Here is a 19,019-nt window from a genome sequence, read left to right on the forward strand (position 1 = left end):
TGGGGTTAAGTGACTTGCCCAGGGTCACATAGCTAGTAAGTATCAAGTGTCTGAGGTCGGATTTGAACTCAGGTCCTCCTAACTCCAGGGCTGGTGCTTTATCCACTTTGCCACCTAGTTGTCCCGACAACCCTGTTTCTACTGAAGAAAAAAAAAGTGTGTCTACACTGCAAAGAGTTGAGACTAGCTAAGAAACTGAACATGTTAGCAACAAGGATTCTGAGGCGAGGGCACTAAGGAGTCTCTCTGAGAAGAGTAAAGAAAAGGGGGGCTGACTCTTGGGGAATGGTGGGGGCCATGTCATTCTCTATGGCGGCGGGACAAGAAATAAAACGATTTGGTGAATATAGAGGAGATTCTTACCTGACTTTAGCCAAAATGACCAAACAAAAAGAAAGGGTCTGATCAAAGTCACAAAGAATGCCTTTGTAAGAGACAGGAGAGGGGTTTTTGCTTTGTCCTCTCTCTTATTTTGATTGTGTCTTTTGTACACTCGGGCCCACGGAATTATCCTTGTTGGCCTTGGCTGCAGCGTTGACCTCCAAGGAGCTGCGGCTCAGTTGGGCTCCTGAATCACTCCCACTGACTGTGACCTCCGAGAGGCTCCCAACAGCGTGGACCTCCGAGGAGCGCTCCTGGCTTTTGACGTCCGGGTGGCTTCTGCTGCCTTTCACTCTCGAGGGGTTCTTCTTCATTTTCACTCCTGAGGGGATCTCGGTGACTTTGACTCCCGAGGAGGTTCTATTGAGTTTGACCCCCGAGGGCCTCTCTCTGCGTTTGGGTCCCGTGGAGCATTCGGGTTTTTTGGCTCCCGAGACTTTCTCTCTCTTCTTGGCTCCGGAAGGTCGCTCGCTTTGCCGGCCTTCCGCGGGATTCCCTCCCTCTTTGGCTCTTGAGACGTTGCTTTCTTTGCGTCTGGCTTTCGCGGGGTTCCTATCGGCCGTGACCGCCGGAGGACTCCCGATTGTTGGGACACTCGAGGAGCTCTCGCTTTGTTTGATTCCCAAGAGACTCGCGCTTTGTTTGGCTTCTGGGGGACTCCCGGAGTGTTTAAGCCCCGAAGGGGTCCCACCAGCCTTGGCTCCCCCTGGGCCCCTAGTATGTTTGACCCTTGAAGGATTCTTGCTGGGTTTGACTCCTAGCGACTCCCTACTGCTCTTGACCCCCAGATCACTCCCGCTACTTTTGGCTTCCACGGGGTTCTCGCTGACTTTGATTCTCGAAGGGATCCTGCTGATTTTGACCCTTAAGGGGCTGTCACTTTGTTTCACCTCGCAGGTATTCTCATCGATTTTGACTCTGGGGGAGCTCCTACTGACTTTGGTTCCCAAAGGGTTCTCGCTGGATCTGCCTCCTGAGGGGCTGCTCTTGTTTTTGAGGCCTGGGTCGCTCTTATTCATTTTGACCCCCGGAGGGTTCCTATTGGGTTTCACTCTCAACGTGCTCCCACTGCCTTTCATTGAGTTACTCCTGACGCTTTTAACTCCCGAGGGACTCGCAGTGCCTTTAACTTCTGGGGAGCTCTTACTGCTTTTAACTCCTGAGTTACTTCCCTTGTTTTTCATTCCCGAGGGACTCTTGTTCTCACTGGCTCTGACTTTCGAGTCATTCGCGTTGATTTTGACTCCAGAAGGATTTTTACTAACCTCACCCTCGGAGTCATTGTCGCTAGTTTTGCCTTTTGAAGAGCTATCGCTGATTGTGCCCCCCTCACTCATTTCTGTTTTCACGGGGTTGTCGTCCACCCTAGTGGACTGCCCTAGGGAAGCAGACGGACTGTCCCCTCGGTTTTTCTCTGCCCCTCCTGTCTCACAGTCACTCGCGTTTGTCCCCAACCTGGCCAAATCGTCATTTTCATCTTTAGAGCTATCATTTTCATTTTTCATTTCAGGAGAGGTCTCAGATTCGACAGCGGCCACCGCCTCTAATGCGGCTAAGGCCTCAGCATAGGGATTTGCATCTGGAAAGGAAGCACACGGGGGAAATGAGCTGGGACCCTCGGGATCCTCTCCCTCTTCCCCTTCCCTCCCCCCCTCCCCTCTCCCCGCATGTCCCAGACACAATACTTACAGATGTCGATTGGGGTAAAGTTGACCATCCTAGTGGGAAAACCAGAGGGAGGATTAGTTTTGCCATTCCCAGAAAAGCAGCCCCTGATCCAAGAAAAAAATCAGGCGGCGGACACCTAATGGAAAGGGAGTAGTAATTCCAATGGAAATTGGGCAATGAGTCTAACTGACATTTTTTTGTTTGTTTGGTGAGGCAATTGGGGTTAAGTGACTTGCCTAGGGTCACTCAGCTAGTAAGTGTTAAGTGTCTGAGGCCGGATTTGAATTCAGGTCCTCTCGACTCCAGGGCCGGTGCTCTATCCACTGCGCCACCTGGCTGCCCCGACAGACATTTTCCTAAAATCGAAGTGTGTCAGGGTTGGAAGGGACCTTTGAGATCATCTTAACCTTTTCTTGTGTGTTATTGTCTTCCTAGGCCAGGCTGGTGAAGCCTACAGACCCCTTCTCAGAATAACTTTAAAATAAAATACATGAAATAAAATACATAGAATTTCTGAGGAAATTAATTATATCGAAATAAATTAACAAAAACATATTTTTTTTAAGTTCCTGGACCTGGGGCAGCTAGGTGGCACAGTAGATAAAGCACCAGCCCTGGATTCAGGAGTACCTGAGTTCAAATCCGGAGTCAGACATTTCACACTTACTAGCTGTGTGACCCTGGGCTAGTCACTTAACCCCCATTGCCCCGCAAAGAAGAAAACATTTTAAAAAAAGTTCCTGGACCCCATATAAAGGATCCTTGATCTAGTCCAATCCCTTCACTTCTTAACTGAGGAAAGAGAGGCCCAGGGAAATGAAATGACTTATAGAAAGGTTACACAACAAATAACAGGGGTGAGTTTGGAACCCGTGTTTCTTGTCTCCCACTCCAATGATCCAGTTTGCACTCAAGTCACAACTTTTAGCTGTGTGACATTGGGAAGAGACCATCAACTCTTTAGACCTCAGTGTTTTAATCTATAAATAAAGGGGATGAAATAGATGACCTCTAGGTTCTCTCTTAGATCTGAGAGTAAAGGAAATCTAAGAATAGATTGATTTGCCAACATTAAAAAAATAGAGTAAGGGTGTAGACTTAAGATGCTGTTTTTCTCCAAGCCAAGGGCAATGAATGAATAAAGGGGGAATGGTCCTATGTAAGCCTGCCTGCTGCCTTATTTTTATTTTCTTTCTGTTTCTGTTTCTGTTTTTTTTTGTTGTTTTTAAGGCCTGATTTCTGATTTCCTTCAAAAACTTTCTTTTTGGAACTCAAGGATAGAGTGGGTAGGTAGGAATAAATGTTGGGGTCCATCCCTACCTGTTCTGCTCACTTTCTGCTTTCTTCTGGAAGGTGCTCTTTTTATCTTTACTCATCACCTGGAATTTCTTCAGGTGCCGGGCAGTGTCTTCCTTAGCCTTTTCCAAGTCACTTTCCAGCTCTGACAATTTGCTCCAAGTGACCTTGAGAGCTATCCTCTCAAGTCTTTTGGTGGTGTTGATGGAGTCCTGAAGCTCCCAACACTAGAGCCAGGATGGAGAGAGAAATTGGGCTTGGTGACCATCCCCTGATCCCATGTCCAACTGAAGTATCAGCTGTCTCTTCCCCTCCATCCTCACACATTTCTTTTTCTTTTACTCCTTTTATTTTTAATTTATTAAATAAAATAAGCATCTCCATTAGATAGTATAATAAAAAATAATTGGACATGAAACTGCAGATCCATTATGTACATCTTGCTATTCCTTTAAAAATATATAATAAAGTTATCATATACATTTTTCTTTTTTTTCTTCCCTCCACATCCTAGAGGTGGCTACCATTAGACACAAACAGGAGGGCCACTCTACTCACTCAGAAACTAGGTAGGGAGCTTAGCAAAACCTTCATTTTCTGGGTGTAGACATATGACATATGACACATCGGTGTCCCTACTGCCCTAAGAGTCCAACTTCCACATTTCCTCCCACAAGGCCCAGTGATATGAGAAGTGAACTGTTTATGCTTCCAACCTTTCTACCACCTCCTTCTATAGGCATTTTTCTGTGTTTGCACTTTCTATAGGTCTGCAGGAACAGTCATTTAATAAAGATGAGGACATTGTCCTTTCCTTTGTCCCCTGTCCTTGAACTCTGCTTTAGACTCACCTCCTCCAGGAAGTCTTCCCTGATGAAACCCCTGATCTCCTTTGTCTGAAAACTTTTGTTAGAGAACCCATTAAACTATGACTTCCACATTTCATTTATCATGGTGTGGTTTGTGGGTTTTATGACCTTTCTATGCATATAAGGAGATATTTACTTCTTAGATTTTTGTATCTGTAAGTGCCATGCTTCTTTTGGGGAATGGAAGTGAATTGATAATGCTTGCTAGAAAATATACACATTATACACAAAATAGACACATCACAGGGAATATTAATAATAAAGACCTCCCCCTCTCTCCCATGTTCTCCTTAATCTTACTCGAATCTTAAAATACTGCCATTATCCATTGCTTTCTCTGCTGGTCACACAATGCTGAATGAAATTGGAGGAAATTATGAAATTTTGCTGACTGGGCAGCAAGGCAATCCTTTAGCACCTCCCTAATTGATGAACTATAGAAGATTTACAGAGCCCTTAAAGTGAAAACATTATTTCATCCCATCTCAAACCTCTACCCCCACTATCCCCTCAGCTGAGAACTTTGCTTTATATTTCCATTGAAAAAATTGAGGCCCTTTCTTGAAAGTTCCTTTTATTTTTCATTCTCGCCTTCTTCGTCTCATATCACTTTTCAGTCATATCACTCAAATCAGCCTTCCCCCACTGTTTGGCAGCTAGGTCACATAGTGGATAGAACACTGGGCTTGGAGTCAGGTTCGAATCCTGTCTCTACAACTTACTAGTTATGTGATCCTGGGCAAGTCACTTGACACCTCAGTGCCTAAGTTTCCTCATCTATAAAATGGGTATAGTAAGGACTAAATGAAACAACATGTAAAGCTAGGTGGCAGCTAGGTGATGCAGTTGGAGCTGGGGTCAAGAAGATATGAGTTCAAATCCTGTCTTAGATGATAGCTGTGTGACCCTGGACAAGTTACTTACCATTTTCAGCTTGTTTCCCCTTAAACCTTTTTTCACCTCCGTCTTTCTTCCTCTCTTAATATGTAAAGTGTGGAATAGCACCTACTTCCAAGAGTTATTGTGATGATGAATAAGTTGTGAGCAAATAAGTGAATAAAGAAAGAGAATATGGAATTCTAAAAGAAAAAGATCTTCACTTGATCTGTCCATCCCTGATAGCTATCATCCTAGATCTCTCCTCACTTTCATGAACAGTTCTTGAAAAGAACATCTACAACTGGTGTGTCTACTTCCTGTCTTCTCACTCTCTTTCCTAACTTTCTGAACTATGACTTCCAACCTCATCATTCAATTAAAATTTCTTTCTTCCAAGTAATGACTTAATTATTCTCAAATCCAATGTGTTTTTTTCTCAGTCCTAATGCTTCTTGACCTTTCTGAAGGCTTTGACCCTGTTGATCACACTTTTCCTAATGTTCTTTCCTGATGCTGTCTTCTTGGTACTCTCTTTTTGTAATGCTGTTCTTTTCTAGCTGACTGTTCTTTCTCAACCTCTTGTTGAATCTTCATCTTAGTCTTACCCAATAACCCTGGGTGTCTTCCCCAAAGGCTGTCACTGGCCTTCCTCTATTCTTCTATACAATAGACTCATTTATCTCTATGTGGATACTTCTCAGATCTATTGATCCAGCCCAAATATCTCTCCAACCTCCCATCTTCCATCTCCAACTACCCATTGGACATCTTGAACTTGGAAGTCCCACAGACACCTCAAACTCAACATATCTAAAGCTGAACTCATTATCTTTTCCCTCAAATCCTTCCCCTCTTCTGAACTCTCCTATTACAATTGAGAGCACCACCAACCTGCCAGTCATCCAGGCTTAAAACTGAGGTGTAATGCTTAACTAATTCTCTCTCTCGACCCCATCCATATCCAATCTCCTGAAAAGACCTTTCAATGCTACCTTTGTGACATCTCTTGCACATACTATTTTCTCTCCTTTGACATTACCACCATCCTGCTACAGGTCCTCTTCACCTCATGCCTGGGTGATAGCCTCCAATAGCCTCCTGAATGATGCCAGAGAGCTAAGAAGAGAGGGATAAAAAGGCAGCGGATACATCAATTGTAGACGTCTGTCTCAAGGGCTCTTCATGAAAGTGAGGAGAGAACTAGGATGATAAGTATGTGGGGGATGTGAGTATGTTTGTAAGTCATAAGGAAACAGCCAGTAGATAGGAAGAGGTAGGATAAAATGGGATTATTTGTGCATGTAAAGGGCCTTACTTTGGCAATTTGATTCACCCTGCCACAAGTCACTCCCCATTACAGTCCCTTCCCACTCAATTTTTGAATTGATCTTCCTAATTCCCACCAATAAGTATCCTGGAACATATTCCCATTCCCCACCAAAGGAGGAAGCATCCCTAACACAAGTGATAGGTGAGACTTTCCCCCTACAGTTGAAACCTGTCCCTTTAAAATGTTTATTCATTTCTCCTAGTTCTAGATATGTCCATCATTGAATGTAAAAACTAGAAAGGACTTTAGAAATGATATAAGCCAAACTCCTCATTTTATAGAGGAGGAAAATGAGGCCCAGGGAATTGAAATGATTTGCCCAAAGTCACACTCCTAGCAAGAAGAATTCAAGGCAATTGTGGCTCACTGGAATGAGAGAACTGAATTTAGAATGAGAGAACCTTGATTCCAACTCTATTCCTGCTGATAACTAACCATATGTCCTTGGCTAAGTCATTTCATCGTCATCATCATGATCATTTATATAGCTCCTACCATATGCCAGGCAAAGTTCTAAGTGCTTTACAATTACTACCTAATTTATTCCTCGCAACCCTGGGACATAGGTTCTCTTATGATCATCATTTTTTAAAAAATAAATTGTATTTTATTTAATAGACAACACATAATTTTAGTATACTGTTACATATATATATTGTCTACATGCACATATATATAGAGAGAGAATGTATGCATATATATTTTCTTCAATATTTTATGTATCCCTTGTAGCTTTATATTCTCTTCCAAACTTGAAGGCAACTAAAGATGGCATCAAGTGGATCAGATTTACCCTACTCCCATTCCTGGCCATCTTGATCCTACCCCAAACTTTCTTGCAAAAGTCCCTTTCTGGGGCAGCTAGGTGGCACAGTGGATAAAGCACCAACCCTGGAGTCAGGAGAACCTGAGTCTTACGATCATCATTTTACAGGTGAGTGTTTAGTGAAGGAATGAGTGAACATCAGCTCCTTACCCGGGATTTTACCAGCTCGATTTCATTCCACTGCCTCCTGATCAGTTGATTGAGTTTAGATATCTTCTCTTTGGTTTTGTTCACATTTTGCAAATTTTCTCTGGCTGACATCTGGATTGCCAGCAACTGAGTGGGAACAATGGAATGGGAGAGTCATTTATGTGAAACCATAGTAGGAGTACCTTTCTCTAGCTAAGTGAGCAAATGTCTAGGAGTCCTCACCCTTGAGTAGAACTTTGGGGGAAAGGGTGCCTGGAGATATCACTAAGCCAGGAGGTGAATTTAGCTCTGTGATGGGCTATTGTCACCCCTCTTCCCTAAAACCATAATAAAAGCAGCTGTTATAAGAGAGGACATGACCTGTGCTTTAAGATCAACAACGCACATTTTGTGTTAGCATGTTTTAATCTTATCAGTTCAGTGATTTAGCCAACACCAGCTAACACTGTTAGCCCTATTTCACAGATGAAGAAACTGACACTCATAGAGGGGCTTAGTGACTTATCCACATTTACAGATCTCCTGACTGGCAGTACTGGGATTTAAACCCACAGCCTTCTGACTCCAAATCAAGTACTCTTGCCATTACACCACAGAAACTGTCTAGCACCCTGGACAAGTACCCAAACAAGCCAGTGGGATTGAACCATCCTACATCAGGACTTTTCTGCATTGGAAAGGCCAAAGTTCTCCTTGAGACAGAATCTAAGTTCTGGAGAACCGAGATGGAAAACCTGCTCCAGCTAATCTTCTTGACTTTAGCCAAGCCCTGGCTTTGGCTTTCTTCCTTAGTTGTTGCCTTTCAGATGGGCTTACACAGACACCCTGGGACTGGAAAAATCCAGTAGAATATAAGCTCATAAAAGTCAGGAATTATTTTCCATTTTTGCCTCTGTAGTACCTTATAGAGTGTTTTGCACATGGTAAATTCTTAATTAATATTTACTGAAATGCTAGGCAATCTAGGTGGTGAGCCTGTCTCATATACTCAAGATCCTCTATTTTTACCTATCCTCCTCTATTCCTCCTTTCCATCTTCTCACCTTTTTCCTTTACTCCACCCAACTCTTCCATAAAGCAAAGAACACAAAGATATATTTGGTTGACATTCCCAGTGCTTCCCTCAGGCTAGAATTTCAGGGAAACCTAAGCAGAATGGTCAGGGGATGCCTGCTTCTCATAACTGTAAGGAAGCCTGACTTCAATGAGGTAATTCTTTGCCCCACTCCCAGAACATGCTACATGCTTCCCTCTTCCCACTCTATGACTTCCTTCATTATGATCTCTGACCCTGGAATTCCTTCCTCTCCTGCTTCCCTACCCATCCTTTCAAACTCATCTCAGATGCTGCCTCTTCTATGAAATTTCCACTGGTACCCCCAGGCAAATACCAACCCAATTCTTTGGACCCCGCCTAGTGCCTAACTGTTTTATTGCCCTTTAATTCACTTAGCATATAATATGGTGTTATATTCTTTGTTGGTGTTATATTCCTCAATTAGAAGGTGTTGAACTCTGTGGTCTCTGAGCTTCCATTTGTAAAGACTAGAAGAATCTCTGTTTTACAGTAGGCACTAAATAAGTGTTCTCTGTGTTATATGCTTTTGGTTTACAACCCAAATGCAATTTCTTGTTTTTGAAATGACACTCAAACCACCCTATTTCTATTACCCTCACCACCCAATCTCTTAGATTTTGGATGCACAACTCCAGTACTGTTTTTTTCTGAAGGGAGCTTAGGTCAGTGGGGCTAAGCTCAAAGAGCTTCTCCATCTTTGATAGCAGAAGCTGAGCTCTGAGTCACCTGGGCCTCAGTGTCTAATGGAATCTCAGTCTGCGTCGTCTGCTTGCTGTCCTCATTCTGGTTTTCTCCTTCTGATGTCGTCCCCATCTTTCCAACTCTATGTGGCTTCTTGGTACCTGCCGCTGTCCATAAACAAGATGGTTTTATTATTAGATACCTGGGCCCATAGGCTGGCAGCACCTCCTTTGAGATAGCTGGATGATTCAGTCAGTGGAGCCCCAGGCAGTCCTTCCTCAAAAAACATGGTCATTGGGGGCAGCTAGGTGGTGCAGTGGATAAAACACCGGCCCTGGATTCAGGAGCATCTGAGTTCCAATTCAGCCTCAGACACTTGACACTTACTAGCTGTGTGACCCTGGGCAATTCACTTAACTCTCATTGCCCCGCAAAAAAAAAAAAAAAAAAAAAAAAGGCACGGTCATTCTCAAGTGCCTAGAATTTATAGAGCATTTTAAGATTTGCAAAACAGTTTACATATGCCAGCTCATTTGAGTCTCACAAACTTAGGGAATAGGTGCTATTATTATCCCCATTGTAATGGGTAAGGAAATTGAGGCAAACAAAGGTTAAGTGACTTGCCCAGGGTCACACACCTAGTGAGTGTCTGAGGCTGGATTTGAACTCATGTCTTCCTGACTCCCAGTCCAGCATTCTATACACATACCACCTAGCCATCAACCTTTAAAATGTTCTAGAGCCATTATTTCCTTCCATGGGATAGATATCTTCTCCTGGACAGATGATGAAACTGTCTCAAGAAATTAAGTTCCTTACGCCAGATCACTTATTAAGTGTCAGTACCCAGGATGGAATCCAGATCTGCTCTCTCCAAATGCAGTGTTTCCCTCCCTCCCCCCATTACCCACCTCCTTATTTTGGTACCACGTTTTCATACTTGGGAGGCAGGAGACCTGAGTTCTGTACCTGTTTCAGACACTCACTAGTTGTTTAACTCTGGGCAAGGCACTTAACCTTAGTCTGTCTCAGGTTCATTACCTATAAAATGGAGATAATAAGAGCACCAAACTTACAGGGTTGTGGGAATCAAATGACACATGTAAAGCACTTTGCATACCTTAATGCATTAAGTATAATTATCATCATTCTTCTAATTCTTTTCAAAGCACTTTGCATACATTATCTCATTTGACCTTTGGCAAACCTTAAAGCATTATAGAAGTGTTAATTATTATTATTAATTATTATACTTTTCAAAGCACTTTGCACACATTATTTCATTCAATCTTTACAATAGCCTTTGGTGGTAGGTGTTTCTGGAAATACTTGTCCTCACTTTACACCTGAGTGGACCAAAGTGACTTATTCCAGGTCCCATCTGGCAAGATGGCAGCAGAGCTGAGGCCACAGCCCACAGCTGTTGATTCTCAATCTGGCTTTCTCCACCACACCATGTCTTCTTCCCAGGCTACTCTTTAAAAAAACAAGAACAAAAACCAACAACAAAGCAGCAAAACAAAACAAAAACCCCTTTACCTGGGCTTCACTGACAGACTTTCAGGCAAAGTCATGTAGGTATATAATGAGGGCATGGATAATCTATAGAGTGCCCCACCTCCTCTGAGTATTAACTCTCCTGAGATCCTATTACCCTGTGCTACCATAGAAACCAACCCCAGCCCACACACAAAGCAGCATCCTTACCACCTCATAGAGGGCCTTCAGGATCTTGATCTCATTGGCCAGGGTGTCCAGATCTAACTTCAGCTATCATGATCCCTGAGGGATAGGACCTCAGCCTCCAACAAAATAGTCACTTAAGAGTGAATAGCTTCTAAGATATATTACATCTCATGGAGGAAAGAGAGCATTGTCAATGCTATTCAAATGAGACCCTAATTTGGAATCTACCTGTGTTTGACTTCTGACTCTGACCCTCAGGTAATAATATGAGTTAAGGGAGGACTAACAGCTCTGGTGTGATGGCTTGTTGAGTGCTTTTCTTTTCTTTTTCCTTTTTTAAAATTTTATTTGTGGGGGCAGCTAGGTGGCTCAGTGGATAGAGCACCGGCCCTGGAGTCAGGAGTACCTGAGTTCAAATCCGGCCTCAGACACTTGACACTTACTAGCTGTGTGACCCTGGGCAAGTCACTTAACCCTCATTGCCCTGCAAAAAAAAAATTTATTTGTGATATATAATAATATTTATTTTACACATATATCAAACATAGGTATAATATACACATATATGACATATATAATATAAATTTTTACATTATTACATTTAGATTTGCTTAGTTATATTCTAATACATATAACTTAGCATTTTAAATGCTTAAATAACTGTTTTATAAATAACATATACATATCAATTTATTTATTTATTTATTTATTTATTTATTTATTTTTAGTGAGGCAATTGGGGTTAAGTGACTTGCCCAGGGTCACACAGCTAGTAAGTGTTAAGTGTCTGAGGCCAGATTTGAACTCAGGTACTCCTGACTCCAGGGCCGGTGCTCTATCCACTGCGCCACCTAGCTGCCCCCATATCAATTTATATAAATAATTTATATGACAAATTTGTTTAAATATAATTACTATATAAATAAGACCTCAAGGCAGTTCATCCACCTTTAGGGTCCATCTGTCACCCAACTCTCACCTGTGGCTTCAAAAAGCTGTAACATCCTTGGCGACCACATTCAGTAAAACCATCTCAGCAGATAGGCTAAACCAGGTTGAGGGTAACTGACAGCTTCAAACCAGTTGGTTGAGTTAGGGGAGTGTCTAACCTCAAGCATTTGAAGACTTTCCCCTGGTGGAATCGGTGGATAAGAACAATTTGTTCTAATGGCCATGAAGGCAACTGAAGCAGGCACTATGGTATGCTTAGAGCTTGGTCAGGCAGCAAAGATGCCAAAGTCATTCACTGTATGCTAGGCCATCACTGGTCACCTTGGCTTTTGTCTTGCCCCTGGACTTCAATGACTTTGGAAAAGAGAGGCAGATGACTTTGTGCCACTCTGCCTCACTTAAATCCAATTCACACAGGAGTCAAGACATCAACCCACAATGTCATTGGTCCTCTTCAAAAATGAAGGACGAACATGTGCACTACTACCTACCTAATACAGGCCAAATGAAATCAGACAAGCCCCTTCCTGCAGAAGCTCCGCTGAGGGAGCGTGAAGATCTGAGATAGCTAAGGGTGACAGTATCTACAAATGCAAGCTTCTGGAGAATTCCTGAAGAATTCTGCCAACCCCTGAGTTTGCCCTTATCTGACCCAGTGGGGTTGATTCACCTCAGACTGGAGCATCCAATTCCCTTTGTCTGCCTTGGTATGAAACCACAAAACCCCTAAAACCTGTAGACCATCCACATGCTTTTGGCATGGAATAAGCCCACTTTGTGGGAGCAGTTATATGTGTGTACCTTCAGTCCCCTGAGCCAGATAAAAGATGAATACCCATCAAGTCACATTGAAACAGACATTTACAGATCCTCTTACTTCCTGATTGTTGGACGGAGGAAAACCAAGTGGTTGGTTTATGTGTGTATTATTGAATGGATTCCATATTTAGTTTAAGGTAGGAGTGCTTTTATCTCTGTTCCTTGAAATAGTGAATATAACACACCCTGGGAGGTGTTGTTAAGCAGAGAATTTTATAAACCTTTAAGTAACTTGAAAAAAGGTTGGGGAGGGAGGAGGATCTTAAAGATCTTAAAGACCATTTTACAAACAAGAAAACTGAGATTTAAAGAGAAGTGAGGTTTCCAAAGTCACAGAGGTAGTAAGTTTCAGGGCAGGAATTCAAAAACAGGGCATCTGATTACAATGACATGGAAGTGTTGCAAAGGATAGAGTCAGGAAGACCTGAACTTAAATCCAGGTTCAGATACTTAACTAGCTGTGTAACCACTTGACCTCTCTCTGACTCGGTTTTCTCAACTATTAAATAGGATTGTGAATATCACACAAGATAATATTTATAAAGTGTTTGGCACATAGTAGGCAATTAATAAATATATATATTCCCTTCCCCCTACTTAACTATAAAATAGGATTGTGAAGATTATGTGAGATAATATATATAAAGTGTTTGGCATGTAGTAGGCGATTAATAAATGCATATTCCCTTCCCCTTATTAAGTGCTCAGCACATAGGTGATTAATAACTGCATATTCCCTTTCCCCATCAAGTGTTCCTTTAACCATGTTCGCTCTCTATATACATGCTATTACTATAATAATCAAGTGGGCAGCTAGGTGGTGCAGTGGATAGAGCACAGGTCCTGGATTCAGGAGGACCCGAGTTCAAATCTGACCCCAGACACTTGACACTTACTAGCTGTGTGACCCTGGGCAAGTCACTTAACCCCAGTTGCCTCACCAAAAAACAAAACAAAACAAAACAAAAAATAATAATCAAGTGATCTCATAAGAAAAAACCCTAATAATTACAACTGAGGGCTTCTTAGGAGGTAGTGAGTTCCCCATGGCTGGATTATATTTAAGCAGAAGCTAGATGACATAGGATATTAGCTCATGTTGTGGAGATTTATATTCAAGGCCTACAAAATTCCTTCCAATTCTAAATCTGTGCTTCTGTGCTTTCTTATCAGAAAGTGTCATAGAAATGTAAACTCTCATTGAAAACTATCAATCACTGCCTACATCATCAGCTTCCAAGTCCTTCTACTTTGTTTTTGTTTGTTTGTTTTTTGGTTATTTTGGTGAGGCAATTGGGGTTAAGTGACTTGCCGGAGGTCATACAGCTAGTAGTGTCAAGTGTCTGAGGCCAGATTTGAACTCAGGTCCTCCTGAATCCAGAGCTGGTGTTTTATCCACTGTGCCACCTAGCTGCCCCCAAGTCCTTCTACTTTGGCTTTGCCTTTGACCTTTCCCCTTTTGTCTTCTCCTGAGAGGTAGGAGGAAAAGTCAACTTATATATACATAATTGCTTGCATTTCCTCCCCCGGTAGAATGTGAGTTTGTTGAAGATAGAGCCCGCATTTGTGTCTTTCTTTGTATTTCCAGTGCTTAGCACAGTTCTTGGCACATTGTGTTTAATAAATATTGTTGACAAACTGATTCACAGCCAACTATTGGCTGCATAACTATGAACCTTCACCATGATTCTCTTAACTTCAGCTTCCTTTCCTGAAAAATGGATATAATGATATTTGTACTACCCAGAAGGAGGGTATTTTAGAAACCATAGGTCAATGTGTGTGTATGTGTGTGTTTGTGTATTAGCTATTAATCCCCTTCTGGCTTCTTCCACTCATTTCAGATATAGCCATTTGCCATATGGCTATTGATACTTTGGATTTCTTTCCCTGAAAACTTCTTTTTTTTTTTGACAATGTAATTATTGAGAAATAGCTCTTATTCTTACAGATTTGAATCATTCTTTACATATCTTAGAAATAAGAACTTTATTAGAGAAACTTGGCACAAATATTCCCCACCCCAGTTATGTCTCTCTTCCTATTTCAGCTGCATTGGTTTGGTTTGTGTAAAATCTATTTAATTATGTAATCAAATTGTCCATTTTACCTCCTGTAATCCTTTAAATCCTTTGCTTAGTCATGAACTCTTCCCTTATCTATAGATCTGAAAGGATATTTCTTCCTTGGTTCTTTAATTTGTTTATGATGTTACCTTTTATGTCAAAGTTAAAAATCCATTTCCTGCAGCTGGGTGGTGCAGTAGATAGATTTCTAGGCCTGAAGTCAGGAAGACTCATCTTCCTGAGTTCAAATCTGGCATCAGATACTTACCACCTGTGTGACCCTGGGCAAGTCATTTAATTCTGTTTGCCTCAGTTTTCTCATCTATAAAATGAGATAAAGGAGGAAATGGCAAAGCACTCCAGTATCTTTGCCAAGCAAACCCCAAATGGGGTCATGAAAAGTCAAACACAAACCAAAAAATAATACAAGCCCATTATGAGTTTATCTTGATATATACAGTGTGAGATTTTGGTCTATACAAGTTTCTGCCAGATGACTTTCAGTTTTCCCAGCCGATTTTGTCATATGACAAGCTTTTGTTCCAATTGATGGTTTATCGAGCAATACACTAATGAGCTCATTGATTCTGTACATGGCTTGCCTAATCTTTTCTACTCATCAACCTATTTCTTAATCAGCATTAAATAATTTTGATGATTATTGCTTTGTAGTAATCTCATTTTTTTTCATGATTTCCCTAGAGATTCTTGACCTTTCATTCCTCCAGAGGAATTTCATCATTATTTTCTAGCTCTAGAAAGTAATAATGAAATTCATCCTTTCTCTTTTTTGTACAGCTCAATTTTCTCTAAAAATATATAATAAATTCAACATGTAACTTTTGAAGTTCTCTTGTTTGTCAGTGATTCTATCTGATCTCCCTTCTGTTTATTAAAAAAAATAATCTGATGACTCTCTTTTTACTTTATCTTGTAATAAAGATTGGGCCTTAGAGCCAGCCAACCCTCCATTTCACTTTTCTTTAACCATGTCTAGCTCTTTTCTCCCTTCCACCCCACCCCAAATTGAAAAAAAGAAAAAACAACCTCTAAGGTTTATTTTACAGAAAACTGAGGTTCGAAGACCACATAACTAATTAATTAGTAGTAGAACCTGGAAGAACAATCAAAGTCAGTCCCCAGGCTAACTCCTGCCCCATCCGAATTTTGGAGTAGAGAAGGAAGGAAAAGGGATAGCTGGGAGGCAAAGGAAAAGTGTAGGGAGGAAATCATTCTCAACATTTGCCCTCCTGTTGATCCTAGCCTCATAACTCCTCAGCAGGGCATGAGTGGTAGAGAGGCATGCAGCCAAATTAGCAAAAGAAAAGGAAATCTCACAGCCAGACTTCACCAATGCTTCTGGGTCTTACCTCCACCTACTCAACCTGCCCCCCACCACCCTGGGACTGGATGACAATTTGTTAGGTACATTATAGAGGATTGTCCAGCTCACAGAACCATTGAATTAAATGACCTCTGAGGTCTCTTCCAACTCTGGGATTCTGGGCTTGTGTAATTCAGTGATTCTTCTGCCTGCCCCTGTTTTTAAGAACCCCAACAAATCTTGTGGATACTTTAGCATCACTGCCTCTGCTCTGGCTTGTAAGGGGCTAAAATTCTAGCTATACTATCTAAAATCTAATGAGTGGTCGCCAATAAGTTAGAAGCTTTAACAAGAGTGCTTAAGTGTTTATGTATTTATTAAAGAGCATTAGGATCAGAGAGAAAGGTAAAAATCTAACTATTTCTAAGAGACCCCATCATCTGACCCACCATGGCGAGGTCAGGAACCAAAAAGGATCCAATGCCTCCTGTGAAGCTGGGAACATTACACACACACACACACACACACACACACAGCTCCAAACTAATTGGCTGGTAGCCTTGATTGACAGTACCCAGGAGCAAACGTCACTTCCTGACACCAAGGACCTTGACCACATGGCTTGCCCTCAGACGCCTTCTCCTCTTAGTGGAGCTTTCCTACAGTAGCTCTCCAGCAGGCATCGTCATTCTAATTGTTATAGGCTGCTGTTGGGGAGACCTCAAACTGGTTCTAATCAGGGGTTTTCTACTTAGGGTCTATAGACTTGGTTTTTTTTATTTTATATTTCAATATAGTTAATGTTCTTTTTAACCCTATATATTTTATGCATTTAAAAACATGACTCTGAGAAGTCCTCGGATCCACTAAACTGCCAACAAGGTCCATGATGTCCAAACAGCCAAGAGCCCCTTATTCTAAGCAACTCTTGGCCCCATAGATTTTATCCAATGTGGTGCAGGGGGAAGAGAGAGCCTGAGAATCTGGGTTTAAATTGTGGTGTTCTGATTCTTACTTTCCTTTGTGACTCTGAGCTCAATTGATCTATAAAAGGTAAGCAGTGGGAAAAAAAATAAAACACACAAACAAACAAACCAAAAAGCAACAATAAAACTTTGGGGCAGCTAGGTGTCACAGTGGATAAAGCACCGGCCCTGGATTCAGGAGGACCTGAGTTCAAATCCAGCCTCAGACACTTGACACTTACTAGCTGTGTGACCCTGGGCAAGTCACTTAACCCCCATTGCCCACAAAAAACAAAAACAAAAAGCAACAAGAGGTAGGCAGTGGGGAGGGGTGAAGAGCTAAGATTTCATTTGATCTTTAGAATTTTGTTCTATTGCTCTAGAATGTAGAAACAGAATGCTCCTCCTCCCCAACCCTTCCTTCTTCCTCCTCCTTCCCACACCCAATCCTACCTGAAAAGTGACAGTGAAAACAGATCCTGGTGGGATTTGATGCCAAGGCCTGAAAGTTAAAGTTGTTGTCATCTCATCCTTCCTCAGTTAGCCATGTCCTTTTCTTGAAAAGCTCTGGAGAAACTTTAGCCACCACCCCCCATTTTATTATTATTAAATACTATTATTTCCATAGCTCCCTTCATATTCACTGTGCAGGTTGCTGTTTTGTACCCCCAGATTACTCAACTGCAGGAGGGTGATTCAAAGCCCCTCTGTCTCCTGGCAAAGCTTGGGAAGGCTTGTCTGCACATGTTGGGAGCCCTGAAGGGAAGGGAAGGAGGTGCTGAATAGGCTGAACCCAGAGCTCAAACTTGTCTTCTGCCCTTCACATATCCATCTGCATCAGCAGTGGCCTAGGCCAGGTCATGCCAGGCTGTCACACCCCAATGGGCTCCGGCCTTTAACAGTAGCATAGCCCATGGAGCAAGATATCACCAACCTTTAGGTCCCTCATCTCCTTCCCGGTGCTATCCCATCGGCCTTCCCACAACCATGGCCCCCAGGAGGCAACTTGAGGACTTCTTTTGGATTGCCTTCCTGTGTCTATCCCTTATTATCTGGCAATCTTTTCAAGCAAAGAGGAGGGTATGCTGAGTTGAACCCAATGTGGATTCAAGCTTTCCCTAAGCAAGCTTGGTCCCAGTGTCCTATGGGAAAAGGCCAAAATTGCAGCTTTCTCCCAACCCCTCATGGCTCTCCTTGTCCTCCAAGGTGGCCCCTCAACTCCAGATCCAGGGAGATGCTGTTTGCCCATCTATTGGCATTTGGCAAGTGCTTTGTCTCAGAAATTCCTTCCAGATAATAGGATCATGAATTTAGAATGTGAAGGAAACAAAGAAGAGTTTATCTCATATAATCCTTTCATTTTACAGACGAGGGCCCAGAGGGGAAGAAACTCTTCCAACATCATGGATAGAGTAAGCAACAAATCTGAACCCAGATCCTCTGACTCCAAAAGCAGCACATTCTTTCATCCCTTCCTTCCCTCAGGGACCCTTCTCAGAATGACTCCACTCTCCCTGGACTTCTTCATCTCCCAGAATCTTCATAATGGAGTTCCTATTTTTACTATTCCAGAGACAGGGTGACAGTGAGTATGTGTGTGTTTATGTGTATAGGGGAGTATTTGTGTAGATTATATGTAGCACCCCTTCTGGGAACAGCCAGATACATGTGTTATCTGCATATATGTATGAGTACATATGAAATCATTAGTGTGTATTTACACATATGTTTGTGAGCATGTTTCTTCATGTGTACAAGTGCATGAAAAGGTATATGGATTTGTCTGTGTATTTTTGTGTGTATATACAATATCATATGTGTGTTATCAATATACAAGTGTGTATAAGTGCATTATCTCTTGTATCTGTGTGTATGGGTGAATCCATGCATGTAATTTTGTGTATGGAGGCACACATATTATGTGTGTATTTATTCTTGTGGGCAAACCCATGTATTTCAATGTACATTTATATGCATGTTCCTATATGTAAATGTGTCTGCAGATGATTAATTATGTATTTCTGCATGTTAGTATATGTGTTAGTAAATG

Source organism: Dromiciops gliroides, chromosome 5 (genome assembly GCF_019393635.1).
Source record: "Dromiciops gliroides isolate mDroGli1 chromosome 5, mDroGli1.pri, whole genome shotgun sequence".
Lineage (NCBI taxonomy): Eukaryota > Metazoa > Chordata > Mammalia > Microbiotheria > Microbiotheriidae > Dromiciops > Dromiciops gliroides.